The 23,198-nt window shown below is 41.5% G+C and overlaps 4 pseudogenes; 1 reads left to right on the top strand and 3 right to left on the bottom strand.

Annotated features, from left to right (window-relative positions):
* Positions 1 to 1,720: 1,720 nt before the first annotated feature.
* LOC145412469 (cuticle protein AMP1A pseudogene) lies at positions 1,721 to 3,169 on the bottom strand (annotated as a pseudogene).
* A 2,362-nt stretch (positions 3,170 to 5,531) lies between these two features.
* Positions 5,532 to 7,086, top strand: LOC145412468 (cuticle protein AMP1A pseudogene; annotated as a pseudogene).
* Positions 7,087 to 10,664: 3,578 nt separating this feature from the next.
* Positions 10,665 to 12,344, bottom strand: LOC145412467 (cuticle protein AMP1A pseudogene; annotated as a pseudogene).
* Positions 12,345 to 16,260: 3,916 nt separating this feature from the next.
* LOC145412466 (cuticle protein CP14.6-like) lies at positions 16,261 to 17,988 on the bottom strand (annotated as a pseudogene).
* Positions 17,989 to 23,198: the final 5,210 nt, after the last annotated feature.

Raw genomic sequence — 23,198 nt, 5'->3', positions numbered from 1 at the left:
AGGTTATCTCTAGTTAGTTACTTTCCCAGAACAGCCATTAAATCCAGAAAAACAGTAGTTTTGTCTAAAGCTGTATGTATTTGACAGCAAAATTTTCAAAAGGTGTACTTGCAGTCTAGGGCGACCAGCGATATTAGTTCTTTCCCTCATTAGGTTTTCTTCGAAAGATCAGCTTTGTTTTGGGGGCTTTTAGCCATTGGGTTTTTTTGCACAAAAAATAACATCTTAATATTACTATCTACAACCGATTTTCTTGCCTTAAAATAGACATTTCAAAACCTAAAAGATAAGATTCAAGCTTCATTAGCCCCGAAACTAATACATCACTCTCTTGGTAGTAGTTAAAAAAAAATTATAAAGATGTCATCATAAATAACGGATTGAGACGCTTTAACAGGTTTTGTTACAACATCGTTCTCTCACCATAAGTTGGCTCAGACTCGTATCCTTTTGCAACTTGCTTCGCATGGCTCAGTGACAAAAACGACAACACTACGGCGGCACGTAATTTCCAAAGCATTCAAGAGAGACGTTGCAGTTTTAGGCCAAATTAGAATAACGAGAGTATAGCCACAATGACAGTAAACTATATTCCATTATATGCACACAGAGAGTGCAGTACCCGTCCCCCCCCCCCCACGGAATTGGTGGACGACCGAAAATATGAGTTTGACCTGTGACCTTGACCTTATATCGTTTCGCTCTTAAAATCGAATAACTTCATTCGTGTGTGAGCATTAAATTAGGTTTGGTCCAGCTCGGATCAAAACTGCTTCAGTTGGCTTAGCCCTGTGACCTTGACATTTGACCCCTACCTGGGACCTTAGCATTTAACTAACTCCTCTCAAAATTGAATACCTTTATCCTTGCCTTACCCTGAACCCTTCCACAAAATTTAATCGTGATGATAAAAATGTTTCAGTTGATCACGTCGTGTTACCATGACCTTTGACCGTTCTCTAGGATTTGAAACATGGGATGATTGAAGGGTGGCCAAACCTGATTATGGGATGGCCCACAGAGAACTTATTAAGGGTCTGGGGGTATTTCCTTGGAAATGTGGGATGACTAGCCATATTTCAGAATCGGCTAGTTCCACCCCAGCCCTCCCTCTGGTCGCACCACAACTAAATGTGCACTTCATATCCATAGGTAATGTCATGGAAAGTCTAAAGTTAAAATGTGACTGGTAAACCGTGAGTTGTGTCGCAGAGTAATGTTTTTTTCTGCATTTTTAGTTGCCTAATAACAATTAAATTGGCCCATATTTGTCATGATTATTCTCCTGTATTATTGTCTAAATGTCTTCCAATGTGAAACTTAATACTGACTGAAAGTGTACAAGAAAGGCAGTGTAATCATGAGCATTTTTATTGTTTTTATAAATTATTCAATAAATACATACATTTATACATTGTACTATATAACCATTCAGTATAAGTCAGTGATTAGATATTTCCAATTGAGAAAAAGGTAACAGAAAATCTTATATTACCCCTTTCAGAACCTACACCCTGGGTGTATGAGGGCAAGAGGCTAGGCTATCGTAGTCAAGGTAATTTAACTTGCGGGATACCATTCTACGTCCGTGGCGCCATTCACGTGGTAGAAAAAAGAAAACTCTGGGCCCATCTTTGATTGGAACCGTAATTCATAAACACATGTTCTTTCACTGAGCCGAGACTATTACCACCATGCCACCGAGGTAGTGTTTGAAAGATTAGTCATAACGTGGAAGACCGTAGCTGGCAGAGGGACGTTCGCTTGAGCTGTGACGGTCTTCCTCCGCAGCCTTAGCGATTTGGGCCAGCACGAAGTCGGGGATTGGGTGGGGGAACTCGGGAGCCACGGGCAGGAGGTCAGACTCAGGTTGGTAGCCGTTCTCGTCAGCAACAAAGCTTACGTGGACGGGAGTTCCGTCAGGGGCAGTCCAGCTGTTAGGAGAAAGGCTGTTAGTACACCAGAACACCAGACCAAGAGTATTAACTATAATCATTTAAAGTTGCGGAGATCTGGTGCCAAGAAACAAGGAAAGATGTGCAAAAGTGGCAAAACTTTCAGCACCATGCCCAGGAAAATGACCTACACAGTCATGCACACAATATTCAAATCCCGATTCCATCTCACATCCCTAACAGGTGTTAAAGCTAACAATACTTATAACCTGAGAGAGACACTCACGAGAAGGATCCACTCTTGACAACAGAGCCTTCAGGGCCACTTGGGTCGCCGGACTGGGAGACAACAATGCCGTTGCTGGTCTCCACGCCGAGGGTGTAAGTTCCGTCGTCCTGAATATCAAAGTCGTGCCTGAGGATCTCGCCCGATTCACTGGACTCGCTGCCGTAGACGCCGTATTGAGGTCGGGCACCGTGGTCGGGGGCGGCGGAGGCCACGGCAGCCACAACGGCGATAATCAGCTGTACACAAACCAGATGACACATACTTCAGCCACTTTAATCACATCATAAATTGACCTATAGCTGCCATGCCTCTATTTTGAATGCCCAGCTGTAACAATTGATTAATGGTAGATTGTGTTGCTTGTCGCTAAGGTGTGCTGTGAAAAGCATTTCGAGCCATAGCCTTATCTTTTTCTGTCATTGAGTTACGTGAAATAAACCACGTAAGACCAAAAATCTGGACCAAGTTTGGTTGAAATTACATTAGCACAGGAATTCTTTAGGTATATGTAGTTTTAAATTTTGAATTATCCCCAGATCTTAATATGATATGCACTCATTGAAGAACCCTTAGTTTCATCCGTATTACAGGATACAGATGACCGTGATATGGGTAAACAAATTAATTTTTATATATATGGACCTTCGAATTATCACGATATACGAATACATTTACTCAGTGCAGCACGTGATTTCCACTCAGAGTGGTAGCTGTAAGCAGCTGCAGCCCCCGATTCATCTAGATGTAAACCCTGTGGGCTGTAGGCTTAAGTCGTCTGTATCCTGTAGGGCACCACGCTTCTTTCATGGGATAGGGAAAGGAATGAGGAACCTTTGTATAACCAAGCAGTGAAGCCGCCCAGTTATAGCAGTTCCATCATGTGAAGGCATCCCTCTCAGGCACCAATTTCCACTTGTACTTAAGGATATGCCGTAATTCATGATATTCACAAGACAAGCTCAAAGGAACAACGTACAAACTTCATGTTGCACTTGAGCTGCTGGTAGGTGTGTGTGTGTCAGTAGCACTTGTGATCCAGCTTTTATATACATCGGCCTAGCCCCACGTGTCCAGCCGTCAACCTAGCAATTATTTACAACTTTTTGCTGGACACTACATCGTTAATCTTTGTACCTGCCAGCACGACCTCTTGACTCACCAGATCAAGGTCGGCTCATCTTGTGTCATTGGTGTTGGGTTTAATTGAAACGATCCTGCGCGTAACTTTGTAGTGTGTGATTATAATTTGCATCATCCGTCAAGCCAATGTCTTAAAGTATGTCATGATATCTTCTACCACAGTCCGCTTGTTTTCATCTGACGGAACTGGACCTCTCCTTAAACTTGGATACTATGTTGTAGTTGCATGAAATTCGATGAGCCTTACTTATGACGAAGGAATTAGTCTCTTTTGTTAATTAAATCGACCCTTCAGTCTGGCTTCACTTGGCCATCAACTTAGCAGATGGGGGTTAGGAGTCTTTGTCAAGTTAGAGTAAACGCGCGACGAGTATAATTTGGCCACTTATTACTGAATATTTATTGTCCTGGATCAGCCGTTTACTACCTGATCCCTGGGACCTAAACTACATCCTTCGTAGTTTACTCCTGCTGTTTAAATAGGAACAGTCTCTTATTAACGGTACTAGGAATTATTGTACCACCAGGTTCATCTGAAATATGAACTCGGTGTATTGTTGGCTGAATCTGCCCTCCGGCGGTCCTCCATTCCCTTCTTGGGGAATAAGGTGGAAATCGCCACACAAAACGATATCGTCTGGCTTAGAAGTACTACTGTGTCCTCCAAGAGTAAACCGCTTATCCACAATGACGTCTTTAATAAGGTTACCACCAGACGATTTTCTTCAATTTGGGAAAATCCTTTGGCACATGTGTAGCTGATGATGGTTTTATCTACCCCTTCCCCCCTCTAGTCCTAAGAGTCTATCCAATGAATATAAACGTTTTGAGACAACAAATAGAGTAGAAATGCGTCACCGGATCAAGGGGGCTAAAACCAGCAGACGAAGATTTTACTTTCAGTATTATAAGTAAACTGATACATCAAAGTCCACTGCATGTATAAAGAATTTTTTGAACGTTATTTAGAGTAAAATTTATTTCACAGATAGACAGATAGGTGGATAAATAGATAAAGTCAATCATTGTTTTCAGTGAGATATATTCTCCAAAATATCATACTTTTTCCGCTGAAATGGTTCTGTGAATTGATGGAACTTGCATACCGAATACAAAAGTACCATTGACGTTTTAATAGGTATGCCTTTTTTAATATACTGTGAATTTAATAAAAGGATGGTAAAGAAGGCATCCTCACACAGCAGTAATATTCCTCTTGCGTTCCACACGTATATAGAATTATAACAATTACATGTGATTTTTGTATTTCCAAGCTCCTTAAGCTTTCTTAATCTTGATATGTACGAGCGGTTTGGTAGTTGCATTATTATTATTATTATTATTATTAATAATCATCATCATCGTCATCATCATCAGCATCATCACCATCATTATCATCATCATCATCATCATCATAATTACAACTACTGCTTCCTCTCCTCCTCCTCCTCCTGCTACTACTACTGTAATTATTGTTGTTGTTAACCTTACTGTTGTTGTTGGTGTAGTTGTTGTTATAGTAACTGTTGGTGATGTAAAATTAAACCAAATTTCACAGTAATGTGAATTGTTCAAACAGTAGATATGGTAGTTGGTCATTACACTGGTCGTGAAAGTTGTTACAGTTAAAGTTACAGTTATAGGAAATCAGGCGCCAAGTATGTTGCAAGTATCATGCTTGCTACAGTGCTCTGGCAGACAGAGCTGTGCACGGCCAATGGCATGATTTTCAAACCTGAAGTGTCTTGACGTAAGTGCCACGTAATAACTACTATCATAAGGCTTCAGTTACACCTTGCAGCAGATATCACTCCTGTTATTAAATAAATGGGTGTTCTAAAGCAAAAGAATAATTACAGATAACTAGCCAGATTGTACCAAGTCGAGGCTATCTTGCCACACATTAAAACACTGAGCTACGGATTATGCAAATCAGAATCACACACTAAGAATATTCTCAAATGATCAGTTAAACAATATATAAAGATCACTTTACTTATGTACAAGTTAGTGAGAGCACCGGTGACACTCAAGATGAGCTAACCTTGATCTCTAGAGTCAAGTTGTCGAATTGGCAGGTACTGTACAACGACACAATGGTCAGCAAAAAGTTGCAATTATGTTGACGTCTGGAAGCGTGGCGCTAGGCCGATATATAAGGTGGTTCACACTGCCACCGACACACACACACCAACACACAGAGCATCATGAAGTTTGTACGTGGTACCTTAGGTAAAGTAGTCTGTTTATGTGAATATCATAACATACTATATCAAGTAATATGGATGAAGCTGGATTGTACCATTGAGCATTAGCTATACTGCGATCCATTGATGTTTCGAAGCTCTGTGTAGTATCTACAACTCGAAGACGTCATTAGTAGCCTAGTTAATTCTTACTAGTGCCGGATGGTTTGAGTTAGCTTAAAATAGAATATTTTCAAACTGAAGGGGTTGGGTACATCCTCCATTCAGTATCAGAGGGTTCTCCTGAAGTGAGTGATATAGCCTGAAGGTAGCAAGAATAAACTAGAAAATGACATCATGCTAGTGATAAGGGTTAGACTGACATATTTCTCTCCGTGTATGTCTTATTAGAATATGGTGATGAATCGGAACTCCAAGTACCTATAACATATCCACTTATTTATAATTTTCATGATTAACTGTGGTGCTGGAGAGGGACATTTTCCCATAGTGGCACAGATATACATTATCGAGGCGGCTTTGCTGCCATGTTGTACAAACATCCCTCAGCTCCCTCCTTATCCCCAAAAGAAAGACGGTGGACCGAAAAAGAGATCAGCAACTCAATCCTTTAGTTCACCGTGTTTGCATCCAGAGGAATCTGGGCTACAACATTAATAACAGCATGAGTGACTGCATTCGAATATGCGAGTGAAAATGAAGTGTTCCATTCAGTGTAAAAAGATTCGGTGTTGATCCAAACTTCCATATTCCTACAGCATATCTATTAAATTTTCGAGTGCTAGTAAGTGAAGTATATTTCAGCGGGTCTATATTCAGGTGATTATCGCTGCCCTGGTCGCCGTGGCCGCCGCCGCCCCCGACCACGGAGCTCGACCTCGCTACGGTAGCTACGACAGCTCGTCCAGTGAATCAGGCGAGATCCTCACACACGACTTCGATATTCAGGACGACGGAACTTACACCCTCGGCGTGGAGACCAGCAACGGCATCGTCGTCTCCCAGTCCGGCGACCCAAGTGGCCCTGAAGGCTCTGTTGTCAAGAGTGGATCCTTCTCGTGAGTGTCTGTTTTACTTATGTCAGCATATAGCACGGGTAGTCAAAGCCAGTCTCATGAGCCTTTTCCCTTAGCACAATGGCAGAAAAAAAAAAGACTATAATATGGTTCTACATCTTTCCACAAAACTTCTTCCTGACCCACATAATTTTCTAACGTAAGAATCTTGATGCAGCTAAGCATTCAATAAAAATTTAAGTCAAGGTAAAGTGGACAGAATACTCGTATACATCTGTTGGCAAATGATCAGGGTTAAAAGTAACATGCCCTCCACTCTCTACAGCTGGACTGCCCCTGACGGCACTCCCGTCCGCGTGACGTTCGTGGCTGACGAGAACGGCTACCAGCCTGAGTCTGACCTCCTGCCCGTAGCTCCCGAGTTCCCCCACCCAATTCCCGACTTCGTGCTGGAACAGATCGCTAAGGCAGCGGAGGAGGACAGTCACCGCTCCAGGGAACGTCCCTCTGGCAGTTACGGAACTCCACGATACGATTAAACAATTGAGAGTAATAGGGAACCTGAACTGTTGATTTTCTAGGTGTGTCTGTATGGCGTATGTCTGTGGTATTGTACATGATTTATTTATTTGTGAACTGTGAGTAAAGATATATTTAGATTTTTCCGTTCTTTTAATATGCATCACCAGGAGGTCTCCGGTTCTCGAAATATTTTTTATTTAGCTATACTACCCTTCGTTGCCACTGTATATGTAAAATCCTTCCATCCTCGGAAAATATGATTTATGTTAATTGAAGTGTAAATGTCCTTACGCTAGGTTCATTCACACCGTCACAGGAAGCTCGGCTCGAAAAAATCGGCAAATTGACTTTTTAAAATTCCCGAAGAGCAATATTGTTCCCCAGCATCCACTGGCTGAATATTGTGCTACCTTCAGGTGATTCTACAGAGAGCGGCATTTCTTGCAGCCCAGGATGGCATTCTGTACGCTGGGTAGTAACCACACATCCAACAATTGAACATTTATAGGTCTACTGGTTAAGATGCACCTACCCCATGTGGTCCATTGGAATTCATATCTTTGGGTAGGCTGGGGGATATTCATGTAATGCAGTTCAAGGGAGCGTGCATAGGTCCTTCGTCTTGAATGTATGAATTACATAGCATAGTTTTGGGTTACTCTGTATTTATACGGACTGCTTTTTCATTTGGATACAATATTACTAAAAATTAATAAGTTTTTAACCCTTTAACAGCATATTTCCTAGTGTAACAGTATCACAGAAAGGTTAGCCAGGTAATCTAACCTGCATCTGACCCGCAATTTGGCCTTGTCAGTATTTATCAGGTAGTTTACAATATGTGTCAAAAAAGGAAACGATAGTCAGAGTGACGCGATTATGTAGAAAGATTATTAAGCGCTTCCCTCCGATGAGTTAGTTTTTGTTTCATTCTTTGCTGTTACCAAACGATTTCATTCAGTTCGAAAAAACAACTGGGAAGTAAAGAGATTAATGAAGGCCATATTTAACACCTCCAGTTTGATAAGTCTCTCCGAAGGTGAGCAAAGTCGTTTGATGGTTCAAAAATTAAAGAAATAAATTCATCGGAATGAAGGGGATAACATCTATAAGCTGAACAGAAGGAAGAAATGGAGCCGATTCTCTGGTAAACCTTGATGGATGCCTTCATGTGGTGGCACTGTATAACCAAGCGGCTCCATTACCTGTTGCATAATTCCCTTAACTACTTCCCTATCCCCAGAAAGGAGGATAGTGGACCGCAGAAGGGCAGCTTAAGTTTGCAGTCCACACATTCAGAACAGACTCGGGTCACTGAACCATTGTTAGCAGCTTAACTGAAATTGGAACTGACTATTGCGTATCGTATTCTCGGAGAATGTTTATTGGGTTTTTTCCCTGTCAGTTACGCAGTGGAACGCGACCACACCATAGTGTCACTTTATACGTAAGTTTAGAGATTTCACAACACCTCATCTTGGGCGATTCATTCTACACGATATAGTTCAGTATCCTTGTGTGGCATTGATACAAACTTGTCGATACTGAAACGATATAAGACACAGGAAATTGTTAAGATAAAGTAGGCAGAGTAAGTCGCTGAATAAAAAGTACCCTGAACTCTCCTATGTGACCATCAATATCACTTCATTCATGGGGGATGGCATTCTCATCGGTAAAGGAGGATTCTCAGTATCTCTTCCTTACCAGTTTATTCGTGCTATTTCCTAACAGATTTCTTTTCACGTGAAGAGGGACTTGCTAATTAAAGAGGTCAGATACAGTCATAACCAGAGGGGCACTCAGTGGAGCGCATCTCTCCGACAAGGGCAGCGGAATTTCCAAACTATTCTTAAGGTTTTCTCATCACTGATTAGGAATTCGCAAAAAGTGTTTCCGGATCCAGAATCTGTAAATCGATCCAGTTCGGTCCCAAAAGTTAATAGATTGTTCACTGGGACATGAGCTATGTACCCACGAAATTTGGTCCAAATCTCTCTTCTAGTTTTTGAGTAATCCTGATAACAGACAAACAATACGATCTGGATCCGTTGAAAAAGTTAGTCGATTTTTCAGGGACATAGGCTGTCTGCCCACCAAATTTGGTCCAGAACTCTCGTTTAGTTTTTGAATAATCCTGCTAACAGACACACAAACAAACATGGGTGAGAACATACTCTCCTTGTCGAAGAGAATTAGCCTCTTGAATACGGCGATGCCTGTTATGAATGTTGTTATCTCCGGGTAATATAATCAGCTTCGGAGATATTTTGTTTGAATTGGAGGAGTCATATACAGCGTCCAGTGACTCACCAAACCTACGGATTTTTTTTTTTTTTCCATTCTTGTCGTCTGCTAAAGATTTTATTAAGCACAAACCTAGAAGGGTTAGCCTTGACAGACCCTTTAGATACGAGCGGCTTTCCCTGATTTATGAAAAATCGTCTGTAAGTAGCTAAAAACAAAAACAAAATGAACCTTACTTAGATTCAGGGGATTTACCTTCCCGCTACAGAGTTTCTAAGCTGAATATAATCAGCTGGAGGCAGCAGCGGAAAAAAAAAAAAAAATAGCCAAATGGGGAAGGAATTAAAGCATTCATCCTTCTCATAATATTAACAGTTCCCTGTGAGGTTAAAGTTGCAGGTGACATAAGGCCTGTGACCGTGATGTTATGTAAATACGGATATAAAACCGAATTCTAAATGGTATCGAAGATTTCGTAGCACCTCTCCCCTAGCGGCCTAATCTGCACATTACACCTCAGTATCCTCTTGTATGTTCCATAGGCAGACTGTGTCGGTAATACGTGCTGTAAATGACAGGCAAGAGAATGTTGAGGTAATATGCTAAATAAATCGCTAAAAAAGGCCATGCGAGGTCTTCTATGACAGTTAGAACGCTGACCCAGTAAGAAAGGGTCCTGAGGGTTGTTTTCAGGCAATGGGAGCAAGTGGTACAGGCAGCATCAAAAGTTCTGTCTCCTCTCCTGTTTTTCTTTCCTTGAACTTTAAAAATCAGTGTGGCGAATCCTCGGCAACTGATACTGACGACACTGATCTGTGATGCAAGAAAGCCCTTGGTGTTGGCTGTTTCGGATTCACCACGTGGTTTTCCAAGTACATGGAGAGAAAAGCAGGAGAGGTGACAAGATTTTTGGCGACCACTGTACACTGAGTAGCACGTCCACCTCGCTAATGAAAGGACCCGACGTCAATTTGCGGCCGTGGATAGCTGGTGGATTTTTTTTTTTTTTTAAGCCCCAGTTCCCCAGTAATGTAATTGGAAACCTAGATGTAACATTTGCCATTGTAGATTTTGTTCCAGGAGTAGAGTCAGACTTAGCAAAAATTTATAATCTGTTTTAACATCTCTTATGCAGCCAATAGGGATCAAGCTAAGCCTGCTTCTCTTTTAATGTGATATTTGAAGGACAATAGGTTTCCACCGGATCACATTGAAAAAATAATGTGAAGTTTTCAGTATATTTATTCACAACACACACACAAATAATTTATTAATATAATCCCAGTCACACATTGCACAGACTTTCCTAGAGGATCAACAGTTCAGGTTCCCAGTCATAAACAGTAACTTAGTCATATCGTGGAGCCCCGTAGCTGCCAGATGGACTTTCCCTGGAGCGTTGACGGTCCTCCTCCGCGGCCTTAGCGATCTGGGCCAGCACGAAGTCGGGGATTGGGTGGGGGAACTCAGGAGCCACAGGCAGGAGGTCAGACTCAGGCTGGTAGCCGTTCTCGTCAGCTACGAACCTCACATGGACGGGAGTGCCGTCAGGGGAAGTCCAGCTGCAGGGAAGGAAGAGCATGTTAAATGGAATGATTAAATACTTCTGCATACCTAATCAATAATATTTGTTAAGAACACAATACAATTTTTATGTCCAATTGAACCTACCCTAAAATTGCTGTGACTTTAAGCCCATCTTCAAATCTGAACTTTAACATGAAACTGTCACTAATGTATGATGGTACTAACAAGGAAGTACAATGGTAGTGATATAGAGCCGAATTTTTTTTTTTTCCCTGCTACTGAGTTAGAGGAAAAGAGACAATAGAACCAGGCTTTGGCCAGCCATAAAACATATTGACATATGGTAAAAAATAAGACAGACACTCACGAGAAAGATCCACTCTTGACAACTGAGCCTTCTGGGCCGCTTGGGTCGCCAGACTGGGAGACAACAATGCCGTTGCTGGTCTCCACGCCGAGGGTGTAAGTTCCGTCGTCCTGAATATCGAAGTCGTGCCTGAGGATCTCGCCCGATTCACTGGACTCGCTGCCGTAGGTGCCGTATTGAGGTCGGGCACCGTGGTCGGGGGCGGCGGCTGCCACGGCGGCCAGAACGGCGATGATCACCTATAAAAAGAATCATGAACGTCAGTCTCACAGGGTCGAGACATGAAGGGGTATTCTCAGTCAGGTAACGCAAAACTAATGTTTTCACATGAGGATGAGTCGTAGGAACCGTAGCATGTTAATACTACCACCATTACGCCGTCTTTCAGGACAACTCATGTACGAGTATAGTACATGCAGGCTATTACAGTTAACGCTAGCGAATCTCCTCAGTTGAGAGTGAGTGGTAGGAGCTTCGTCGTATTAATACAAGTACCATTACCCACTAACCTGATTGAGGTAACGTGTGTATTCTACTAATAATGAACACCAAACGATTATATTCAGCTGAGACTGAGTTAAAGGAGTTTGTGTTAATACTGGCATCATTTTGCCCTCACATAATCTAAACAAAACAACCATTCCATTACAGGTATCGGGACGATTACCTGTACACAAATTAGCTTATGTTACCATACGTTACAGCGTCGTGGCTTTTGGTTTCCTCTTGTACTATCGTTATTAACACTTCGCCGATACTTGCGTGCCAGCCGATGGATGTTGAATAATATAAAATTTACCTTTATATGAGATAATGAGGGCTTTAAAAGACAAAGATAAGATGAAGGCTGGGGATTCTCAACGAAATTTCGCCCGTGATACCACCTGTACGAAATCTGTCTGTCAGTCTATCTGTCTATCTATGTTTCTATCTAAATATGCCGTATATATATATATATATATATATATATATATATATATATATATATATATATATATATATATATATATATATATATATATATATATATATATAAAATACACCTTAGCTTATAGGTATGCCACATCATTCAACAACCGAAGATCAAAATGCGTCACTCACAAATTTCATGTTGCTCGGTGGTGTTGGTGGTGTGAGGATGCGACGAGCAAATCACCCAAATATGTTGTGAGGCTTAGCGTCTCGGACCGACTTTTATATCTGGCTAGTTTCAGTTGCCAGCCAGCCTCTGCATCAGTGACCGTATTTATAAAATCCCATTAGCCTAGGTTATGTATAAGTGTGCTAGTGTTTGCATTTATCTTGATTTATTGAGCTCCCAAACACTTTCCAAATAAACGAAAGGTGAAATCGAAGTGTAACCTCTGATTAAACAATGTTATTCCTGACAAAGCTGTTACTGAGACGTGTTTGTCGTAGGATCTGGCTATGAATCTTTATAAACACCGCCCCAGATGTCTTCCACTTTTTCTGCTTTTGATGGTTGGCCGGCATGACTATTATTTGTCTCACCCTTGACCTCCGTAAGGTTGTAGATCAAGGGCAGTTCTGCTTGGAGTCAGGTTAGTGCGCTCCAGTTCTGATTATGTACAGATCAACTGATTTAGAACACAGCTTATTTGGCTAATGTATACAGACTACCGAGAAGCAGTCTTGTTCAGCTAGCCTCTTGTCACCGAAAATTTGGTTCATTATTTCCAGTAAGGCATTGCCTGCCACTTGGGCGACCTATTATGGGTACTTTATGCACTTTCCTATGTTTTACTGAAAAAAGAAAGTTTCAGAAGTTAGGAGTCTTCAAATTTGTCGCTTCCAAAGAAAATTTAACAAAAAAAAAAAAAAGCCTCATTCATTATCTGTTCACTTTGAGATGCATGGACTCATGCGTTTTAAAGAATGTAAGTCATAGATAGTAGGAAAGACGGAAAGGGGAAGATAGTGCCCGAGCTGATCTGTTACTGAACGTGCATGAAGAGCCGAGGGTACCGATTAACTCTAGCATTGAAGAGCTGGACAGAAAAAGGGTAAGAATACGTTGCTAGACGGGTACTGTGCGCCCGCCCTCATGGATGAGAGAGGCAAGCAAGCAGTTTGCGAGCAATGGCCATTGTAACGCCGAAAGAAGAAAAAAGGTAGACAAAGTACGTCATGTGCTTTACACCTAAAATGAACTGTGGATGTCCAGAGGGTGTACCTAGGCAAATATCTATCAATTTTTGCCTTCTATTAAATGTCCAGTTCCAAAGTTCATCCAGCGTGACCTCCACAAAAATATCGCCAAAATCTGTATTTTCATAAGCTTAGGAGTCTTCGTTGCATCTCTCCTTTTGCAAATTATTTTTTGTAGTGCAGAGTGATATTCTTTTATTTGTTAATCATATCTCCCTCATATCGATAGTGACTGCATAAACAGCGGGCAAGAATATATTAACGAATCAGATACAGAAATGAACTGGTTAGGAAGAGGTACTATAAAACACCCTTCATCCCTTCAGTGCGGTGACAGATTATTATTGCTATTATTAATATTATTATTATTATTATTATTAAGTTCAGGAGAAACTTTTCAAGCTGGGGAGATTAGATGTAACTCAACCTCTTTGCTACATGATGTCTCCCAAATGTTTACTAAAATGGTCTGGAGGCAGCAAGAATTATTCAGTAAAACAGGTTATACGTCAGAAAGGGATAATTGAGGAGGACTGGGGATTAAGCACGTTATCAGTAACCAACTCATCACCACTTCTTCCCATTTGTCTAAGCCTCATTTATCATGTTCTCTGTTGCTTTATCATGATTTTTCCCTGCGTTCCTTTTCACCCAGCGGTGCAGTTGGGGACCTAGATGTAAGACGACTGCCGCGAATCGTGTTGTAGGAGAAGATAATGAAAAAAAAAATGCTTTAATGACCCTTGTAGTGTACAGTCGGTAGGTTATATATTAAGCCTTGTTCTTCTTCCTTCTTATTCTTGGTCTCCCCCTCATTCCTGCCATCAACATCTATTCCGACAACTACTGTATATTTTTAACTGTCCCACATCCATACCACCTCATTAGTCTTCTTTAGCACCTTTTATGCGGCGACACATTTTTTGCATTGTTCCTGGTACTGTTATTCTGTGGTATTTAGAATATGAAAGATTCCATTAGTGAGGCAGTGCAATGTCATTTTTTCATTATACGGCCAGACAGTAAACCGGTAACTCAACTTTGCAATGACTCGTCGTACTGTGGTCAGTCATACACAGTCCTACTAAATTATGAAGATAAATTACAACTTAGCAGTCACTACTCGGAGTCGTTGTAGTAGTAGTAGTAGTAGTAGTAGCAGTAGTAGTAGAAGTTTAATCTCAAACTCATTTGAATGTGAACCCAGTGGACTGCAGACTGAGTTACGCTTCTTTTGCAGTCCACCATCCTCCTTTGTTGGGACATGGATGAGACAGATTTTTGTATAACTGGGCTGTTTCACCACCTGGTCACGTTGGTGCCACCAACTCCAGCACCACACCTTGCAGTAAGGGGTTAGAAAGAGCCTTCAGCACAACCCTTAGCTACGACGTCTTTGTTTATCCCTGCTACCTTCAAACGACAGATGATCTTTCCTGTTGAAGGCGTTTGAAGGTTTCCACTCCCCCCTTCTCCCCACCCGTTATTCTTGCTGCCTTCAGACGATAATAATGCAGCTTAGGGAAGACCCTTCTTAATGAAGAGACAAGAAACAGTCTTCGTTAAATCCTTCAGGTAGAGGACTTTTTTTTTTTCTTTTGTATTTTATTATTGATATTTTCAAACGATTTTATTCAACTTTGGAAAGATAGTTGGGCATAGCCTTTATAACTTCTTCAGTTGCAAGAAGTCTTTCCTACGTTGAATAAAACCATCTGCAGGTAGCAAAAGCAAAATATAAAGTCACCGTGTTGAAGGGGTTAATTCTTTATGCAGTGACGTCTTAGATACTCTAGTTATCGCTGGATAATTTTATGCGCACTAATGAACTTAGTTTTTTTTTTTTTTCCACACCACATCTCTCTCCATCAGGTCATATCTCTCATTTGCCTATCCCTTTTAAATCCCTAGCCAGAGGATTTATTTTCGTTGCATTCCTGTCACTTCCAAGTGGTTTTATTCAACTGAGAGACTTTTCGAAGCAGAGGAGAAGGATATAGCTTTCATTAAAACCTGCAATACGAGAGTTCATTCCTACGTTGAATAAAGTCGTCTGGTTGTAGGAGAATAGAACATTTACATAATATATTAAAAACTGTGATACCTGAAATGCAACAAGTGACTAATTGAAATATAGCTTATGTTCTAAGGGCCTCATAAGTATGTGCTTCTGCCATTATGACCTTAATCTATGCAAATGAGCTAATGCACCTCAGCACTATACTTGGGTTCGTGTGTTTTCTTTTTAATATCTTAGGCAAATCTTCAGTTAATAAAGGTTAGCCTGTCTCATATAACTCTCTAATGGCCGTCATTACTCTAATGTTTTGTTCCCTATAACGTCAGCTGGGTGTGAATTTTGGATCATTAGTGTTAGTATCATTAATATTAATTAATAACAGAATGGGACCAAAAACTGAAGCTTGTGGTACTTCACCAGCATATAACATGCAATCTTATTCTTATTAACTGAAACACTTTATTTACGTTCTGTAAGCCGGTTATTAATTCACCATTATTCTTTTTCAGTAGTCGAGTTTGCTTTGCTAGTATCAGTCATAAGATACAGTGCTATTCCTTAAAAACATGTTAAAGAACTGGAACAAAGTATTTGATATTTCACTCATTTGTTTTTATCGGGGCAGAGTGTTCCTTTGATTTTAAAAATAATAACTCCAAGTAGTACATTTTCTTTCCTAATCATAAGGTCTCGATGACGAATGTTATTAGGGTCGTAGTATTTTCGAGAAGTGTTTTGCAGTATCTTTATTTACTGAGTAGCATGCCGCACGAATATAAATAAATAACTTAGCTAGTTTCATACACCTCACAGAATCTCATTAATAATCATCGACTAAGTATCCAGACTACTCTAATTTACTTAATTGTAGTGTGGAGGGCCATATCTGCTGGAGACTTCTTCGCTGGAGCGGTGACGGTCCTCCTCTGCTGCTTTAGCGATCTGGGCCAGAACAAATTCGGGGATTGGGTGGGGGAACTCAGGAGCCACGGGCAGGTGGTCAGATTCGGGATGGTAGCCGGTCTCGTCAGCCACGAACTTCACGTGGACGGGGGTGCCATCTGGGGCAGTCCAGCTGTAGGGCGGAAAGTGTGTGTTTGTGTCACCCAGGAATCGTACCTTGTGTTCAAGCATGCAAGACAGTGATACAGTATTCCTCAGTAGCACACCCATTTTGGGTGGACTTTTATTTTGATTGCTGTTAGTGGAGTATGTAGCCCTTTGTGAGTAGATGTCATTCCTTACATCATCCACTAGTCGATAGATGGGATCGAACACTGTACCCTTTGGTCTGTACCGTGCACTCTAATCCGCTAGACAACACTAGCCACTCCAGCATTGAATAGTTACGAGAAGTATCCAGTCTTGGCAACAGTCATCGGGGCCGGTGGGTTGACCGGATTGGGAAGCGACGATGCCGTTGCTGGTCTCCACGCCGAGGGTGTATGTTCCGTCGTCCTGAATATCGAAGTCAATCCTGAGGATCTCGCCAGATTCATGGGACGCACTGTCGTAGCGAGGTCGTCCGTAGTCGGGGGCGGCGGCGGCCACGGCGGCCATGATGGCGAAGATAACCTGTGCCAAAAACCATTAATAGTAATCTCTTTAATGCAGCAACGTTGATCCAGCTTGAGAGAGTGGAGAGGGGGGAGATGCACACTGGCGAATAGGAAGAGGTTAGACAGTCAGTAACAGGAGAGGAGTTAATGAAATGAAAACCTGACTCCACCCTTTGAAAGAGAGAGTCGTATGTGTGTGAACTCACAACAAGTGAGAACTGCACTCCACACAGGGGTTAGCATTGAAAAAGGTCTAAATATAAGACAGAGTGACTCATCCTCTACCCTTGCTCCTGGCTGGGAATCGCGATGAAGATATCACACGGAACGAAGCCCTGTTCTCCAGTTTTTAGGTGGTAATCGGAGAAATTAGAGATTAAACGAGGAACGAGTTCACAGTGATACTGTTACTTGTGCCGTCTAGAAAAACAGGTCATCTTTCAGTGTGACGCCTTGGCACTTCTTTTCAGTCAGGGACGTGGCTAGAGGTTGAGCAAAACTATAGCTCACAAGTGTTCAAGTTTTATACTAATCCCATTTAATTCCTTCAATCAAGTCACGCATACAGTAGTATTGTCTTATATTTGCTAGCTTCAGACGACTTTAGTTACTTTTATGGTCGTTTTGGAACTGAATAAGCTGGATGCAGTCTTTATTAACCCATTCAGTACTGGAGGTCTTTCAAACTTGTATAAAAATCTGTTCATGAGCCAGAATAAAATACGTAATATATCATCGTAGTGTTGGGAATGACCACAGCCAACCTCACTGGTTTTCAGCCTGCTATAGTTCTTTCTCCTTAACTTAGCTCCCATTTTCGTCCGTTTTAGCTTCTTTTGCTCTGCTCAGTGGCGGAAATTGAGAATTTCTAGGGTTCTGCATCCTTCCTGTAGCACTTCTTCATGAGTAAGATAATAATTTAATGTTAACCAGTTTCTGTACAACTCAGCATGTAAGGGAGGCACGGCAATTGTAGCTCATGTTAGCATAAGGATGAGTATTATCTTAAAAGTATACGTACGAATTTCATGTATGTTGATGCTGTTGTGGGTGTGTTTAGCAGTGTTACGAGCTTCCTTTTATTTAGTTAAGGTCTCGGATGCAAGAGTCTTTGCTGCTTTTTACAGTGTTTTTTGCATGTAAGTGAAGTGCTACCTGTCTCTCATTAAGCAAAATTGCGCCTCTGACCTCAGCACTATAGGTCAAGGACCGGACAAGGGGGGGTGGGGGAGCGAAAGTGGGCCCTGTGGAGCAGAAGTTAGCATGTCCGGCTGGCAGTAAGAAGTATATGACTTCGGTTATCGTTCCAGTCAGACTTTGATGGTCAACTGTGAAAATGATAAAGGCGACGGTATTAAATATCTCGCAGTTTTTGGTGATAATTTTTGAAGCCTGAAATGGTGATAGTAGATAAATGTTCCCTCTTTTTCATTCCTGACTATATTTGGTAATTTGGGAGGCAGGATGATTACGTCTAGCGATTACAGGCATTCCAAAGACGATTGTAAAATAAATAGTTTCCCTTTGTCCCTATTCATCTGGAAGTAAAAATTGGAACCTGGATGTAAACCAACTACTGGGGTCCCTAGGGGAAGACTGAACTTTAGTATACATTGATAGACTGTCTTTTTTTAGTCCGTCGTGCAGTTAATAGGCTTAAATCGAAGCTTTTTCCTTCCTATACGTCCTAACTTTTCCCAAACTAAGGTGAGCAGGAGGCCTCGGAACACCTCTTATCAGGGATATATTTTGCGTATTACACCATAATATTTTCATGTATTTTATTTTTATCGGTTTAAGGCCATGCTGATTACGCATTTTCCAGTTTTATTCCCGCAATACAAAGTTGATTTTTTTTTTTTCTTTCAGATTTTAGAAGCTCTCTATCAGCGAAAGAACAGGGGATGGCTTCATATAAATTATTTAATTCTGAGTCTTTCTTGCTGGGAGACAGCAGGAAAGAAATTTAAAATATCGCTGGAGTGAAGGGGTACATATCGACATAGTTTACATCAGTAAGGTAGATGAGACCTCAGAGGTGTAATGTGTGGAATGAATGATGAATGAATAAGTATTCTGGAATCTCCAGCCGCTCAGACTCTAACCTTAAAGATCAAGGTCACCGGAGCGTCTTAGTCGCAGTCAGGTGCTCCCTTTCAAGCGCTTCTAACTGTTGTTTTCTCAAGGTGAAGCGTACGGCTGTGAAAGTAGTTTATTTATAGCTAGATAGCATCAAGGCAAAAGAGGGGGTAAGTTAGAAATGCCAAGGTATCCGAGATGATAAAACTCTGAAAGCAATACTGTTTAGTGTGGGCAGCTTAATTACTTCAGTACGATTTTGTTATATTATTGTATTATTACTGTTCCTGTACCATGTGGCTTTATTAAACACGGGACGGACCTTTGTTAATGATGATGTTGATGGCTATATCTGTCCCTCTCAGAAGAACCTTTACTGTAGCCTGAATCTAATTGACTGGCGATAGCTTGACCAGATTGAAAAAATACGTCTCCGGGGCGAAAGAGTCAACTGATGCTGGGGTTGGTGCACTACCGTTTCTCCTTTGTTTCATTTAGGCTAACACCAGAAGGTTTTGTTTCATTGAAAGGAGTCCTAGCACTCAGAGGCTTCCCCAGTTACTTCTAATCGTCCATTTTGTTGCACCGAGGACTTTACACAAACGGCAGAATCTTTTCTTTAGTTGAAAGAAATCGAAACGGTCAGTGGGTTAATGGAATGTTTTGATGGAATAAATGTTTCGTATCATTAATTCCAAAGTGTACTACAACTATCTACAGTAACACTCTCCTTGTCCAGTGACTCACTGAACTGAGAAGAAACAAAATATCAAGGCATTAACACTGGAATACGATGTTAAATTCATCTCCACAATGAGAGTGTTAATGGCGATACTATTGTTTCAGGCCTCCATGATTCACTCTAAGCTAAGCAAAATCGTCTGGCTATGGCTGGAGTCGAGAACTAGAGTTGTTCCGTCCAAGAGAGGGGTACAGAGTTAGTTGGATTAAGATACTGGAGCTGTACTGACCGTGAGAGGTTTTGTTATAACAAAATATCCCAATAGATAATTACTTGATCTGCAACACACACACACACACACACACACACACACACAGAAAGAGGAAAGTAAGAATTTCAAATTTCAATGCTACAGCAAATAGTATTCCTGTAAAGGTTAATTTAATGCGGCAGGAAAAGAAATCCTGTATGAAATTATATACTGTATAGTCATTTTACCAGCTTTTGCACAGGAAGTACGATTGTCACACACACACACACACACACACACACACACACACACACACACACACACACACACACACACACACACACACACACACACACACACACACACACACACAGCTTATTTAACCTAGCGGGTCCCATTCGGTTGGAGCATCTTAACTCACGAGACCACCAGGCGTCAGTTGGTTAAATAATAACCATCTAACCTAATAAATGGTTCCCTGGGAGGCAGGAAACCATTTTGCTTGTCACTCAATGTAGAGTCACCTGAAGGCAACACTACATCGAGTGAGTGGATGGTGAGTGTCCCCATCTACCACGACTGCTGTATTTTCTCAACAGACACAATATCCATCATCATCATCATGAGTTAGTCCAGAACAAAGGCCTCTGTCGTCTTTTTTCAGTTCTTACCTGTTCTTTCCATCAAGTTCCAGCAAATATTTTAATCTCATCTCGTCTTCTGTCTACCATTGCCTCTCACTCCATATCTGGGTTGCCTCTCCATTACTCGAGTTGTCCATCTGTTACCTCCTCTACGACGGACCTGACCAGCGTTCATACGTTTTCGGGCTTTACTTGTTGTGAGGATGGAGAGTAGGGGACTGAATAGGACAGATAATATACGTGAGTGAAGTGAAAGGGGGTGGGGAGGCCGAGGTTGAGATGAAGGGATGGGGTGGAGAAGTATCTGAAAGAGAGGGTGTGAGTTGGCGATGGACAGGTGACACAGAGGCGATTCGTTCGTAGCCACCCCTTACGGGATGGAGGCGTCTGACGATGAAGGGCCAGGTGGATAGATTGTTGTGATTGTATCCTCGCATCCTCGACCTTTGCCTGTTCCTATAATCATGAATTTGTCTTTATATCTTTCCCTGTGAAACCTAACAAAGACCACATGTGGGCATATTTATTCGACTTGAACACACACACACACACACACACACACACACACACACACACACACACACACACACACACACACACACACACACACACACACACACACACACACACACACACACACACACACACACACACACACACACACACACACACACACACACACACACACACACACACATACATACACGCACGCACGCACGAGTTCCCACCTCCCCCTCGTAACATACTCTCATTCTGCACAGCGTTAGGGAAAAGCCAGACTTGGCAGTTGTCAGTGCCATGTGTACCGTAACCAGAGTGAGTAAATATAACTGTTTACGGACAAGGTTAAGAACGCCCGCTGGGCCACGGTCACGGACAAGGCTAACGGGATAAGCAAGAGAGAGATCATAAGAAGTTACGGCATTGAACGGGATCAGGGATTAACCACTCCATGCCGATAACTCATTTTGTGTTTTGTTCTCTGTGTCTGCAGACGATTATGTCCAGTTCAGGAGGTATTTTTCATCAACACTTTTACTAAAAGAATTCCACGTTAAGCAATTATATCTTCAGATAGCGAGAGAAAATGAAAATACATTTTCAGACTGAAGGAATTCGTCGTGGGGAGGGCGTGGGGCTGAGGTATATCTTCCTTAATATGCAAAATGAAATATTCAAAGGCTAAAAGCCTGCAGGGAAAATACGCAAAAGAGGGCCAAAATAAATATTGGTCCATTGCGAGACACATTGCGTTTAAAAGACAAGAGATCATAGGCATGGGAAAATATGATGAGTAGGACAGATCCAAAGTTGACCAGTTCATACATGAAAGACTTGAGAGTATTGATCAGCTCTTGCAAAAGAGTTCTGGACAGTAAAAGGTTAAGACTGATTGATGGGTACACCACGACTGCAGCAGTGGTGATGGAGTATGTCTTAAAAAAGTCGTAATCATCACCATCATTCTGAATCTTTCCCACCCAAAGATTGGTTTCAAGAACAGGGAGAGATATTACGAAGTTGATGCTCCTCTGTCTCACTATCATCTGAATACAACCGTCCAGTATTAGCTGGAATTTAATACTTATTTTCCTGATAGTGATAAGGTTAATGATGACAGTATTAGCCTAACACTTTCAGGCTCATATGAATCGCACAAGAATAAAATCATCTAGCATTAGCGTGAACGGGACTTCAGATATTACATGACCATGAGAGAGTATAATGGTGACAGGACTAATACTTTCATGCTTCATTGATTCACTCTCAACAGAATAAAATTGTTTGGCGTTTGCTAGAATAAAATGCTGGAGAAAACGCACCTGTGAAGCGGTAAGATGTGGATGATGATGACAACGCTTCCTCATTGTAATATACGCCCAAAGTCACAGAACACAAAAAACTAGTCCGGTCGTCTGCCGTAACCTGACGGAGATTTTCGTCATTTTGCAGTTGATTCCTTTATCTCAGTGGCAGAATAAGGCAGTACTAACTGCTCTAGTTTTTTTTCTTTCTTTTAAACACTTCTTCATTAACAGCACCATAGTCCATACTTCCTCAAATTATCTTTAAAATTTTTCCTCCTTTTGCACCCTATTTTCCCATAGTTCAGTGGCAGAACGAAACAGTAGTACAACCCTACTTCCCATCCATGTAACTATTTCGTGCCTACCATCGTATTCTGATATTTTTTTTTTTTCCCCCGGCTCAATGGTAGAGCAAGGCAATATTACGGCTGTGCATACCTTCCATATCACTAATTAACCAACATCATATTCCATTATTAATCTCGTTACAGCATCGTATTCAAGATAACAATGGCAATTTTAGACCAAATTAAGGTGGACAGCTTTTCCAGCAATTCATTCATATCCACGTTCCCTTTGATTCGTCACGGTGATTCTGCTTGACACATCCGGTGCTGCATCGCTTAGCACATCCAACTTGAAACTGGTATAACCCGTGTTTAATTCTCGAACTTGTTAGACTGGTGGAAGCAGCTTGTTCCCTTCCCACCCCCCCCTCCTTCCCTTTGACCTCGTTCACTCAACAGTACAATTTAGGACCTAGCCAGCGGAATGCAT

Source organism: Coenobita brevimanus, chromosome 93 (genome assembly GCF_032717465.1).
Source record: "Coenobita brevimanus isolate Jiangsu-jjx chromosome 93, ASM3271746v2, whole genome shotgun sequence".
In the NCBI taxonomy this organism is placed as follows: Eukaryota; Metazoa; Arthropoda; class Malacostraca; order Decapoda; family Coenobitidae; genus Coenobita; species Coenobita brevimanus.
The sequence above is the reverse complement of the archived record's forward strand: the minus strand, read 5'-3'. Positions and strand labels throughout refer to the sequence as shown.